The sequence below is a fragment of the Pelodiscus sinensis genome, chromosome 25 (assembly GCF_052426305.1).
Source record: "Pelodiscus sinensis isolate ZL-2025 chromosome 25, ASM5242630v1, whole genome shotgun sequence".
Classification (NCBI taxonomy): domain Eukaryota; kingdom Metazoa; phylum Chordata; order Testudines; family Trionychidae; genus Pelodiscus; species Pelodiscus sinensis.
In genome coordinates this window covers 2,355,593-2,368,909 of record NC_143076.1, presented here as the reverse complement: position 1 = coordinate 2,368,909, position 13,317 = coordinate 2,355,593, and the positions used below count along the sequence as shown (strand labels likewise).

The following is a 13,317-nucleotide window of genomic DNA, read 5'->3' as shown; positions in this document are numbered from 1 at the left end:
GATGAGCTGACCTTTAATTATTCTAGTTTAGGGGGGTGGGGAGAGAGGATCAACAGCAGCCTGCTCCATTCCATACTTACAATTCTATCAATCACAGCAGCAATGCAGCACCTTCCCATTTCCCTTCTACTGGAAGGAAGCAACATGCAGGTAAGCATGTGTCTTAAAGGACTTGCCAGGCTCCACACACAAATCTATTTTTGGCTGAGTTTATTACACAAGCTGATGTCCTTAATTTTAGATCCTGACATTGTTTCATTCTCTCCAGTTTCCAAATGTGAAAGATCTTGCTACCAATAATCAGACATCAAATTCAATTTCTTTAGCAGGAATTGATAAGTTATGCAAAAAAACCTCATGTTCAAATGCTAATATAGTCACTGGGAGCTCAAACAGCCCATTCGTAACAACATATCGTATTTAATCTTTTGAATGGAATACTTTAATCTACCCTTCTATTTCCAACCACAATTACTGGAAGACTGACTACTTACACTAGTAACCAGTTTGCAATCAACAGCTAGTTATAGTTAGTTGTATTAATCTGAGGTTAATTTGAGGTTAGCCCAAAAAGTAGTTCTAAAGCTATTTTTTTATTCACATTGGTTCTAATAAATGCAGATAAAAGCTTACTATTCAATTCAGTTCTGGCAATGAAGAATCCAAAACCAAAATAGACAGAGAATTTGGTTATTAAGGGCTAGATACTGCCATATATAGAGACTAGCTTCAGTTGTGAAACATGCAAATCAAATCCATTTCAATTCTCAGATGAATGCATACCACCTATTTTAACAGATGGTATTATCAAGATTTCTCTGTTTGCTTCTGTCACTTCACAGTAGGCAGTGACATAATTACTGTGATTCATCCATTAGAGAGCTGAAACAAATGGGACAAAGCTTTTGGTAGGGAGCTGGATCTGAAAAAAAGGAGAATATAAGGAAATGCCTTAAGACTAATCTCAAAATACATAAATTTTGTTTTGATTTAAGCATTAATGCTCTGAATTTAATGCTGGGGAGATCCTTAAAAAATGTGTGTCTTAACTCACCTCAATGAAACAGATATTTTCTGAATAATGTCGTGAAAACTGTTACAGATTTTTAGGTCTTATGCCCTAGCTATGTTCCTGATAGAGCAATTTACATACCAGCAATGGAGTACAGTAGCCACATAGATATTAATGTGCTCAATAAGTTACTTTTGATTGCTAGACCTTGCTCTATTGTGCAATATGGAAACTGAAGGAAAAAGTAGGCCCAATAAGCTCTCAGTGAGAAACAGAAATACAGAAGCAGAAGTAGTAATCACTATTTTAGTGGGAGGGAGAACAAGAGGAAAGAGACTCTGATTTAACCTTGTATACCAGTGGTGGCCAACCCACAGCTCCCGAAAAAAAACTGCAGCTCCTGACAGAACCGGGATGGAACCCGGAACCACTCAGGTCAGCTGCTCACGGCTGGGCCACTGTGAGCCGCATGCATGCTCATGGCCTGCACCATTCTACTCACAATCCCCAGTGCACTGCGTCATATCCTGCACATGTAGGCCGGGTTGCACACAGCTTCTCAGCATGCACGTTAGCAACTGGCCGCTGAGTGCAGGCAGCAGCAAGGGTTCTGGGTGCGGCGGCAGCGGTGGTTCTGGCTCCGGGACCTGGGCATAAGGTTAGTGGAGGAGGGGAATTGGGTTGGAGGGGAAGGTGCCTGGCTCTGGAGAAGGGGAGGGGAGGGCAGAGAAGGAGGATCGGGTGGAGGGGAGGGGTGCATGGTGCCCCGGATGCGTGTGGCGGTAGCAGCAGCTCTGGGACCGGAGCATAAGGTTGGAGGGGGATTGGGTTAGAGCGGGGGGAGGTGTCTGGGGAAGGGGAGGGGATTGGGTTGGGAAGGGATGCGCATGGCGTGCCGGCCGCTCAGAGCATGCACCCCAGCACCTGGAAGGAAATGCGTGGCTGTAGCAGCGGCTCCAGGACCCGAGAATTAGGCTAGAGCCCGGGAGAGGGAGGGAGGGCAGTGCCTGGCTCTTGGGAAGGGGAGGGGGACTGGGTTAGAGCAGGGGCCGTGCCTGGCTCTGGGGAAAGGGAAGAGAAGGGGATTAGGTTAGAGCAGGGGAGGAAGCTGGCTCTGGGGAATTCAGTTAAAGCAGGCAGGTACCTGGGGGAGGGGGAGCTGGAGGGGGAGGAGAGAAGAGGGGAAGAGCAGCCAGTGTACTTCCTGAGACCTGGGATCCCCAGGTACTAGACCCAGCTCTGTCTGCTCCCCCTGGCAAGACCTCCCCCCCCCCCCAAGTACCCTGCCCTAGCACCCTGTCCCCTGCCCCCACCAGAACAATTGGGGACACATTAGTGAGGCTTGGGGGGTTTGGGAGTGGGTTTTTTTGCACGCAACAACTCCTCCCTTCTCCCCCCCCCCCCCCCGGTACTTGGCTCTTCACACTCTATCTACCGCTATTTTGGCTCTTCATATCTAACCGGCTGGCCACCCCTGTTGTATACTGTCCTCCTCCCTCCATCCTACCCAAGATACTGGCAGATGAGGTTACTGTACTGGACAAGAAGATGGCCAGTTTCTTGCAAATAACTCCTATCATTGCCCATTATGGTGAAATCAACTGCTACATAAGTAACAACTACTTTAGGTCCTGTCAAGGAGTGTAACCAAGGTAGCATGTCAAAAAATGCTGCCCTTTAACAAGTTCATAGCATGGGAGGGACTTAAAATGACATGCGTCACTAACTGAGCCAACGCCTAGGACACTGAAGACTGGTGGGGTATCATCCACACTAGGGATGTTAAAATGCACATAATTAAGTAACAGTGTAATTGCTGAAAATTTTAGTAGTTACATGGGTAACGTGGGACAACGATCTGCTCCCACTTGCTGCCCCATGAGTTTTTAAGTTGGCTTCCCACACATACCAGCTCCCGCCTCTCTATCAAAGGCAGCAGCACAAAGCAGCAGTCAGCTCCTTGGGAGCCTGTGCATACGGGAATCCGGCTTTTAAGCCGACTCCCTCCCATCTGTAGTCTGAAATCATGACTTAACCCATTGGTTAACTATTTACAGTTACACTTTCACATCCCTATACATTTAAACTGTACTGTAACTATCAGCACTGTGACCAGGCACAGGTGAATCCTAAAGCTCCTGTTAGCAAGGATCTACCACAACCCAAGTTCTTTACTCCACAGGTCAGTAGGATAAGTACGTTTGTATCCAACTTTAAAATGAAAACTACAAGTGAAGTGTCTCCTAAGTGTCCACTTATTTGTAAGTAGCAAGTGCTTTCCAGACATCTGATGGTGTTTTTAAAAACACTCTCTCCCCCTCTTATTTTATTATGTCATTACATTTTAAACAAGATTTTTTAGTCCCTTAATTCCTGTCGTTACAGCACAGGGCAGGGAGTTCAACGTAACTGCCTATGTTCTCTTTTCAAACTAAAATCAAACAAGAAAGAGACCATCTGATCACAAGCCATGAAATGCAGTCATCAGATATTTTGTACACTTCTGTTATGCTCAGTTCGTAGTTATCTACTCCGGACATGTCCTCCATGAGCTAAAGCATTTTACCCAACAGTATTTTATCATCTGTTTGTTTAACAATGAATCACAAACATGCTGCGCTAGCAGTCTGTAGATAATTTTCTATTTAATCTTTGAACCTTGGCAGGCTTTACTAGTTCAAACAGATTGAGTTCATTTTCATTTTTTAATCTCAATATTAACTTTGCATACTGCTGCAAAAGGTAAGACTACTAAAATAACTATTTCTTTGTTCCTGCCCCCACCCAAAAATAAGTTACTACAAAACCTTCTGGCTTCTAACAGAAGAGGATTTTATAAGGAAAACACTGATTCAAACAGTAAAGCAGTTTGATTTACAATCAATACATCCAGTACATAGTAGCTGAACTAAAAAAGTTTAAGTGGTCTATTTTTGCCACTTTGCTAGCCGAATTCAGTATTTCATCTTACTCCCAGGAGAAGCAAAAGAAATTCATCTTCAGATACTATGCTTGGCTTCTCTGTTTTATCTTATTGGAATCACACCTGGGAGTAGGCCCAACTACAAGGGAAGTTTCAAGGTCATTTGCCTTCCTCAAAGCACATAAGTTAGAATCACGCAATTCTATTAGATTTCCAATTTTAAATCAGCAGAGATGAAAAGGGAAATAGGATGCTGCAGTGTCCAGGTGCTATATTTAACTAGGGACTTTTAACTTTTGCACCCAAGTAAAAACAGGCAGAATAGTAAACAAAAAGGAGAAAAAAATATTTCACCACCACCACCAACAGCATGAAAATAGATTTCAAGTAAATGAATGTTGGCAGGCAAATAGTGCTACTTTGACTTTTTACACAGACAGCATATAACCACTTTTCCAAATGGGTGTTTATTTTTCCTCCTCCTAAACAGATCTCAAAGGTCCTCTATGACGACTGAAAATGAAATGCTGGTAAGCAGCTTAGTTGCTTGAGTTTCTGATCAGGCAGACTCCTGATTACATAAAATCCTCTACTCTAGGCTCCTTTTCGTTGCTCCCAAAATTAGTTTAGCTTCATTTGCAGAACATTATATTTGACTTCAGGTGAGTAACCAAAATACTAACACTTTATTTTGTAATGCAATACTGAAGATCAGAATACTTTTAACTCAAACATTAGATCAACTAGCTAAGCTGCCATTTTATATCTATTATAGAAAGCCAGCCAGCCAGCCAGCCAGCCAGCCACTATGAAGGGGACCAGATAGCTCAGTGGTTTGAGCATTGGCCTGCTAAACCCAGGGTTGTGAGTTCAATCCTTGCAGAGACCCTTTAGGGATTTGGGGCAAAAATTCATCAGGGATGGTACTTGGTCCTGCAGTGAAGGCAGGGGACTGGACTCAATGATCTTTCAAGGTCCCTTCCAGTTCTATGAGATAGGCAATCTCCATTTATTTAAAAAACTTACATCTAGTTTCTTTTTGTTTGGGGGAGGGGGGGAGGGGAGGTGGTGAGAAGGGGAAGGAGAGGGAGAGATTGGTTTTCCTAGTACAGCTATGTGAAGTTGGACTATAGCACAAGCACTTGAATATTTAGTAATATAAACTATATTCAGCAATGTTATGCTGTCCCATTGCAGACACTATTTAAATCTCACAATAGGAATTAGTCAATTAGGGACAAATCCTACACTTAGGCTATGTCTACACTGTGCCCATTTGGCACAAGAAATATGCAAATGAGGCAAAGTGTGGAATATTGCTGCGCCTCATTTGCATAATTAATGAGGCTCCATTTTTGCACAAGAGGCTTTTGCCTCTACACTGCTCCTTTTTGCACAATAGCCCCCACTTGCACAAGAACTGTTCTGCATTTTTTCAGGAAGAATGGCTCTTGCGCTAGAGGGGATTTTTGCTCAAAAAGGAGCAGTACAGATGGCTCCTTTTCATGCAAAAGCCTCTTGCGCAAAAACAGAGCCTCATCAATCAAGCAAGAGGCGCAGCAATATCCTACACTTTGCCTCATTTGCATATTTCTTGCACCAAACGGGCACAGTGTAGACATATACAGTAAGGCTAAGTAATAATACAGTAAAACTCCAATAGTCCAGCATCAAAATGGCAAGCGCTCCTGACAGAACCGGGACATAACGCAGAACCGTTCAGGTCTGCCGCTCTCACATGGGTTACAGCAGGGAGGGGAGGGAAGGGAGAGGGATTGGGTTATGCACAGTGTCCCAGACAGCGGATTGAAAAACCGGCCACTCAGCACACGTGTCCCAGTCCCTGGAGGGAGACGTGCGGCTGTACCAGCAGCTCCGGAGACCCGAGTAGAAGTGGGGGAGAGGGAGGGAGGGAGGGGACAGATTAGGTTGGGAGTATGCAGTACCTCCTGATACTCCAACATATCTGATAATCCAGCACCACCTAGCTCCCAAAGGTGCTGGATCAGCAGCAATCTACTGTACTTACAAACTTAAACGTTTGGGGATATCAGGCACTAAGTTTTCTGGTTTGTTTGTTCTTTCATAATTGCAGCTGATCTCACATTGCCACTCTTACAAGCTTTAAAAATGGAACTGATTTACTGCTCCATGCAAGTAAAACATGTTACTTAAAATCTGAGATGGTTTTCATTACTTTAAAATTCATCTCTTTCACTAACAGAGGCAAAGTAGATATTCCCAACATACACCAAGGACAGATTGACCAGGCTTAAAGTGTTTTCCTTCTCTAATAGTCTTTTGAGTCTAATCAGACTATTTTAAAAATTTGTTAGATCCGTTAACACATTTTATTTGAGCTCACCTCTAGGCTTGGGTGCAAGTACAACTTGCTCCATCTATACCAGAGTTTGAAAACAATTCTCCTGTTACAATACACCTTGTATCCTAGTATAGGCAAGCCCCAATACAATGAGGAATATTTTGCTCCCACTCCCACCACAAGCCCCTGTTAGTCCATTATTAAAGGGACACTGAAAACATCTTACTTCTTCCCCCTCTACTCTTTGATTACCACTATCAGTTAAAATTAGGGATGTTAAGAAGTGGGCAACTGGGGAAATGTGTAACTACTGAAAATCATAGTAGTTACACTGTTATCCGCACTCGCAGCGGAATACAAGCCCGTTTCCAGCACACACTAGCTCCCTCCCTCCCCCCTGCTTCCAGGAGCTGGCTGCCACAGACAATGGGGGGGGAGGGAGCGTGCAGGCAGGAACCGGTGCTCTCTGGGAAGCGGCTATTAAACACCAGCTTCTCCCTGCCCCTTTGCGTGTAAATGTGTAACGCTGAATTTTTCAGCAGTTACACCATTTACAAAAATTAAATTTGCAAACATTCCTAATAGAAATTCTACAGAACGTATGTATTTCAGGAAGAAACACCTCAGGATCCTTGTGCTACAGAATAGTATATAAAACTTTATCAAAATGTATCGAATGCTGCAGGTTCCTGAAGCATCTCGACTGAGTAGGGCCCTACCCAATTCACAGCCATAAAACACACATCATGGACTATGAAATCTGATCTCATGTGCTTTTGCCCTATAATACACAGATTTGGGGTGGGGTGTGGGGAGAACATCAATATTCCTCAAATTGGGAGGGGTTCTGACCCAACAGGGCATTGCAGGGACTTGCAATGTTATGGGGGGCGGGAGGAGTGTTAAGGTATTGCTACGCTTACTTCTGCACTTCTTTCAGAGCGGAGCAGCCAGAGAACGGCAGCTGTTGGCCAAGTGCCTAGCTTTGAAGGCAGCACCCAACCAGCAGCAGAAGTAAAAACAGCAGTAAGTGTACCAGATTAAGTTTACTTCTGTACTGCTGACTTCAGAGCTGAGTGGCTGTAGAGTGGTGGTTACTGATTGAAAGCCCAGTTGTGCAGACAGCAGAACATAAATGAGGGCAGCAATATTATACCATGCCATCCTCTCTTCTGCGCTGCTGGTGGCAGCTCTGCCTTTAGAGCTGGGCTCCTAGCCAGCTGCCCAGCTCTGAAGACAGTCACCACCAGAAGCAGCACAAAAATGAGGATCACCACTCCACAACTCCTTTTTGGTTAGAACTCCTACAGTTACAATGTCATAAAGTTTCTGATTTTCATCATTTCAGTTAATTTACAATTTTTAAAATTCTACTTCCATGAAATTGATCCAAGTGGACTATGAATTTGGTAGGGCTCTGTGAGCTATATATTCTTTCAAGAAAGCATTAAACAATAAGGTAGTTAAAATCTTCAGTAAAGCAAGTTTTCCCTCACAAATAAAGAATGAGCATAAATACTTTATGTTCAAAGTATTTAGTAGTTAGTTTAAAATGCTAGTGTCAAGAATTAGAGTTAATGACTCAGTATTTATATAATTAATATGAAACTGGAAAGTTTTAATAAGAAACTCCTCTTACATTTTCAATTTACATAAAACTAGGATCAAAGTCTAAACCTTTAATAAAACATTTGTTGAAGATGCTGCAGGCAAACTAAATTCTGCCAGAAAGAGATATTAGCCCATACATCTCTTAACAGAACTCTGCATAGCAAGATTACATTAGACAGGTTTACAAAAGTAAAGACATTAAACTTCCCTTGGACTACTAGGTTTTGAAGGGAACAAGGGGGCCATATACAGCTCTAGCACCATTACAATCTGTGTTTTTTTAAAAGTGAATAATCCATGTTGTAAGAGATTACAGAACAATGACCAAATGTGTGACGATACGGATACAGAATTTATTTTCTTTTATACCATGCACAGAAAAGGATATATTTCAAAACAACTGCAGGTAAGCAACCTCTCCTTAATATATTCTCCAATGAGTGGGGGTTTCTCTCTCTCCAGCATTTTAAATGGCTAGAAAAGCACTTCACTGTAGGACCTCATGCAGGTTTTCTACTGTATGTCAATACACATTGAGAGACCTTTCCTTCAAGATTTAGGAAAGTCTTTATATATGCTCATATTGTTTACATATGGAAACTGTGATAAAATGAGGAAACTATAGTTTGCTCTCAGTTTTGAAAATTTAACAACCACGTTGTCAGAACTGGAATTTCACAGAATTGTTATTGCTCAGAACTTTAACGTGGGAGTGGAATTTTCCCCAAGTGGTCATCTACTGAGTCAAAAGAACAAGTCACTGAGGCTAGCAGCAATGGTGCAAGATATTAGTATTTTAAAATGCCAATGTAAGCGTACAAAAAAAGAATGACACTGACTAATCAATTACGCCTCAAGGTGACCTGGTTTATACCTCACCCCAAATCCTTAGTTGTTTCAGATGGATATGGCCCACAGACAATCATTTGCCATAGCTATATGAAAAGGTCATTAAAATAAATCTTGTTTTTAAAAAAAAAGTCTCATTACATTTGTATTACTTCAGACTCAATTACATAAAAGGTCAAGTCAATAAAATAGAAGCTTCATGTCTTTCAAGGATTTGAGAATATGAAGGAGTTGGTAGCTGGAATAAAGATCAAATTACAATGACAAACTTCCCAAACAAGAGGCATGAAGCATGAGTTCAAGTAACTTAAATAATCTGGGAACACATCAATATGCAAGAGAAATCACCATGAGTTTGTTGCCACAACCAATAGTTCTTCTGCCACATGTTCATATTCCAATCTATTTGCAAGGGACCTTGTCCAAGCAGTATCGTTCATCAACACGTGACAGAGATCAGAGGAGAAAGCTTGACTGTTATTAATGACTGCACTGTACAACATGATGTTTCATATACAAACACTTTCCAACAAAATGTACACACTGAAAAAAGGAAAACAAGTTTTTCGCAGATAACTGGATGCACTAAAGAAATTGAATGGCTGTCGAAATATTAAAGTGGTAGAAAATCCACCTAATGGGAAGATGCTGAAGCACCTAGACTAATAAGCGCACACATTTTCCCACTTCAAAAACCACATTTTAAATTCACATATCAAAATCATGATGTTTTGCAAATTCCAGAAAATGACCTGGCACCCATATTACAGCACTGAGCACAATATAAAAATGGGATTTGGTGGAGAATTCTTCACCAGGATCTCAAGAAGAACCATTTTCATTTTTGTTCATACTAACGTTTCACAGCTGCAATTCTCCACAGGTCAATGACAACAGTAGAGGTTGGAATGTCAAATGTATTCAAACTAAGATGTTTAATCTTACTCAGAAGAGGTTTAAATGATAGTGACAAACTACAGCCTTCACTATTCATACCATTAATTTCATGTCCTAATTTTCCTAGTGTAAACAAGGCCTTCAAATAAAATTAAAGCTATTTTTGCTTTCAAATAAAACAGGTGGTACTTTCCACATGTATTGCAAGTTCAGAAGCAATTCCATCTTTCAGAAGGATGCGTATAAGCAGCTGAACTCATCTAGGATATGACACAGGAAGTGGCCTAGAGTTGGCAGAGGTTTTTAACAGGTGCATGAGATTAAACCAGCCATTTTAAAAATACTAAAGGTTCTTCACTGGCAAGTCAATGCCAAGTAATCTGATCCAGGTTGTAGCTGTAATTCCTTAGGCCAGCCTTGCTTATCTCCCTGACTGAACTACCTCAAGACAGATTTTTCAGGTTCATGTAATGTCATCAGATTACCACTATGTTAGATCACACCTCTAGTAATTTTAACAGATAACCATAATTAATGCAAAATAAAATAGAATGGCATTTCATCTACACAGGGAAGGGAAAGTCACTGAATATACTGGTTCTATATAACATCTATGAAGAACACATTGTGTTGGCAATTACAGAAAACTCAAGAGTTCCAGATTTTTGTAGTGCTGTTGTATCTGTTTTGCTTAATCAAGGTTTGTACAGTCTCACAGTAAAATAAACTGACAAGGAAGTGGGCTGTGCCCACAAAAGCTCATACCACCATCTACATGTTTTGTAGATAAAGTGCTACCAGACCATTTGTTGGGGTTTTTTTTGGTACAGACTAACTGGACTACCTCCTGAAGTTCCAGTAAGTGAACTGAAAGTACATCAAATCAGGCCATTCATAAATATCCTCAACATGCCCATCCTTCCTATTTACTCACTCTAAAACACTATCAATGCAAGATGTAATAAATAAATTAAATTGCTGTGTTTTAGATTCAAACCTTTGTATTTGGTGATCAGCATGTGCCTAACAGCCTATTCTGAGAGTTCACCCTGGTAGATAGATTTATGTTGAAAACAGTCCTTAAACTACCATATCTTCCTATCAGCCTTTGTCACATAACTAGATAGAGAAGTTTTGTATTTAAGGAAAAAGGAAGGAAATCTTGCACGTGCAGGGGGGTGGAGGGAAGCATTTACATATTTCCCCATCAAATGCAAATCCATTGCCCTTGGATAAAGCTTTAATCTGAAAAGAATGCCATGGATAGTTTAAAATTGAAGATTTGTTCAGAGTCTATTAAGAGGATAATGAAACCTTGACCAAATGAACGCATTTAATGGAGGCTTTTCCCTATGAAGTTGCCCTCTAACAGTCTAAGCTTCTAGACCTGAGAAACTCACATTTCTTGTTACTATAAACAGAGGTCAGTTCTCGTGGAAAACAGTACCACAGAAGGATTCAGTTAGTTAACCCTGAAATCAGCAACTAGATGGGGAAAGACATAGCCAGCCTAATGCTGCAGTATTATTGTAGAAACAAAACGAAAAGAATCTCCTACCCCAACTCAAGACCAAAATGTCAGTTTTCAGCACAGCAACAAAAAGCTTTATACAGCCAAGAATCCTAAATTGTCTTCAAAGAAAAAGAAATTCTAGCTACCCATCAACACTGACACAGAACCACTGGCTACTCTTATCTTTTCTGATCAGAAATTGCTGCTGCTTTGGAAACAACATGGTAAGATGGCGAAATGTTCTTTTTTACAGAGCTGATAGTGCCTTTCCTGAACCATCTCCTACCTAGATCTGCCATCCAATAAATATTTTATTGCTTTCTTTAATTAAAAAAAAAAAAGAGAGAGAGAGAGAGAGAGAGAGAGAAGTGTTGCTCTTGCAACCCATTAGATCCTTTTCCATGCATATAAGGAACAAAGACACCTTTTCCTTAAACTCAATTTGCAAACCACTGAATCAGGAAGGCAATTACTCAGTTGATATTAGAGAGCTATAGCAAATAGGTGAACATACATGGAGCATACCTTCTGGTACACTAGCATTTCTCAGCTATGGCCAGAGACATTAAGGGATTAAAAATACATCCAGGGAACAAAATTGTCAGAAACAAATCTGGTTGCAAGACCGGAAATGGCAAGTTCAGTTGCTATGTGCTAAGAACGTTAACACCAGCGATGCCCCCACCTCCCAATCCCCATCTCCCAGGGGACTTTTATCACCAAAGTGGTGACAGGGTAACTTCCTTTTCCAGACTCTGTTTTACCCTGTTTTGTTGTCACTAGAGTGGGCGCTGATGGGTTGGGTGGGGGCAAAGGCACCCAGAACTCTACACTGGAGCAACAGAGAAAATAGTCTGTGGAATAAGCATCAGTGTTTAACCCCACAACGCCAGCTTTAGAGATCGACCCCCTACGCAAAGGAGAGGTGGTTGGAAAGAGGGGGGTCCCTCTCTCCCCCAGCCCGCACAAAAGGGGACCCCGGTGTAAAGAGGAGGTCCCTTTACCCCAAACCCGTGCAAAGGGGGGGCGATTGGAGGGGGGGCCAGCGCAAAGGGGCGGCGATCAGAAGGGGGCCCCTCCCCCCAAGCCCGCGCAAAGGGGGGGCGATCAGAAGGGGGGGCCGCACAAAGGGGGGGGCGATCAGAAGGGGGCCCCTCCCCCCAAGCCCGCGCAAAGGGGGGGCGATCAGAAGGGGGCCCCTCCCCCCAAGCCCGCGCAAAGGGGGGATCAGAAGGGCGATCAGAAGGGGGGGGCCCGCCCCCGCCCACGGGGGGGAGCGATCAGAAGAGGGGGCCCGCGCACGGGGGGGGGGCGATCAGAAGAGGGGGCCCGCGCACGGGGGGGGGGGGCGATCAGAAGGGGGGGCCCGCGCACGGGGGGGGCGATCAGAAGGGGGGGGCCCGCGCACGGGGGGGGGCGATCAGAAGGGGGGGGCCCGCGCACGGGGGGGGGGGGGCGATCAGAAGGGGGGGCCCGCGCACGGGGGGGGGGGGCGATCAGAAGGGGGGGGCCCGCGCACGGGGGGGGGGGCGATCAGAAGGGGGGGCCCGCGCACGGGGGGGGGGCGATCAGAAGGGGGGGCCCGCGCACGGGGGGGGCGATCAGAAGGGGGGGCCCGCGCACGGGGGGGGGGGGGGCGATCAGAAGGGGGGGCCCGCGCACGGGGGGGGCCGATCAGAAGGGGGGGCCCGCGCACGGGGGGGCCGATCAGAAGGGGGGGCCCGCGCACGGGGGGGGCCGATCAGAAGGGGGGGCCCGCGCACGGGGGGGCCGATCAGAAGGGGGGGCCCGCGCACGGGGGGGCCGATCAGAAGGGGGGGCCCGCGCACGGGGGGGCCGATCAGAAGGGGGGCCCGCGCACGGGGGGGCCGATCAGAAGGGGGGGCCCGCGCACGGGGGGGGCGATCAGAAGGGGGGGCCCGCGCACGGGGGGGCCGATCAGAAGGGGGGGCCCGCGCACGGGGGGGGCGATCAGAAGGGGGGGCCCGCGCACGGGGGGGGCGATCAGAAGGGGGGGCCCGCGCACGGGGGGGCCGATCAGAAGGGGGGGCCCGCGCACGGGGGGGCCGATCAGAAGGGGGGGCCCGCGCACGGGGGGGCCGATCAGAAGGGGGGCCCGCGCACGGGGGGGCGATCAGAAGGGGGGGCCCGCGCACGGGGGGGGCGATCAGAAGGGGGGGCCCGCGCAC

The 13,317-nt window shown here is 45.0% G+C and overlaps 1 protein-coding gene across 4 annotated transcripts in view; it reads right to left on the bottom strand.

Annotated features, from left to right (window-relative positions):
- The window catches only part of APLP2 (amyloid beta precursor like protein 2), a 119,847-nt gene that overhangs the window by 106,128 nt on the left and 402 nt on the right, over window positions 1–13,317 (bottom strand). The window lies entirely within an intron of this gene.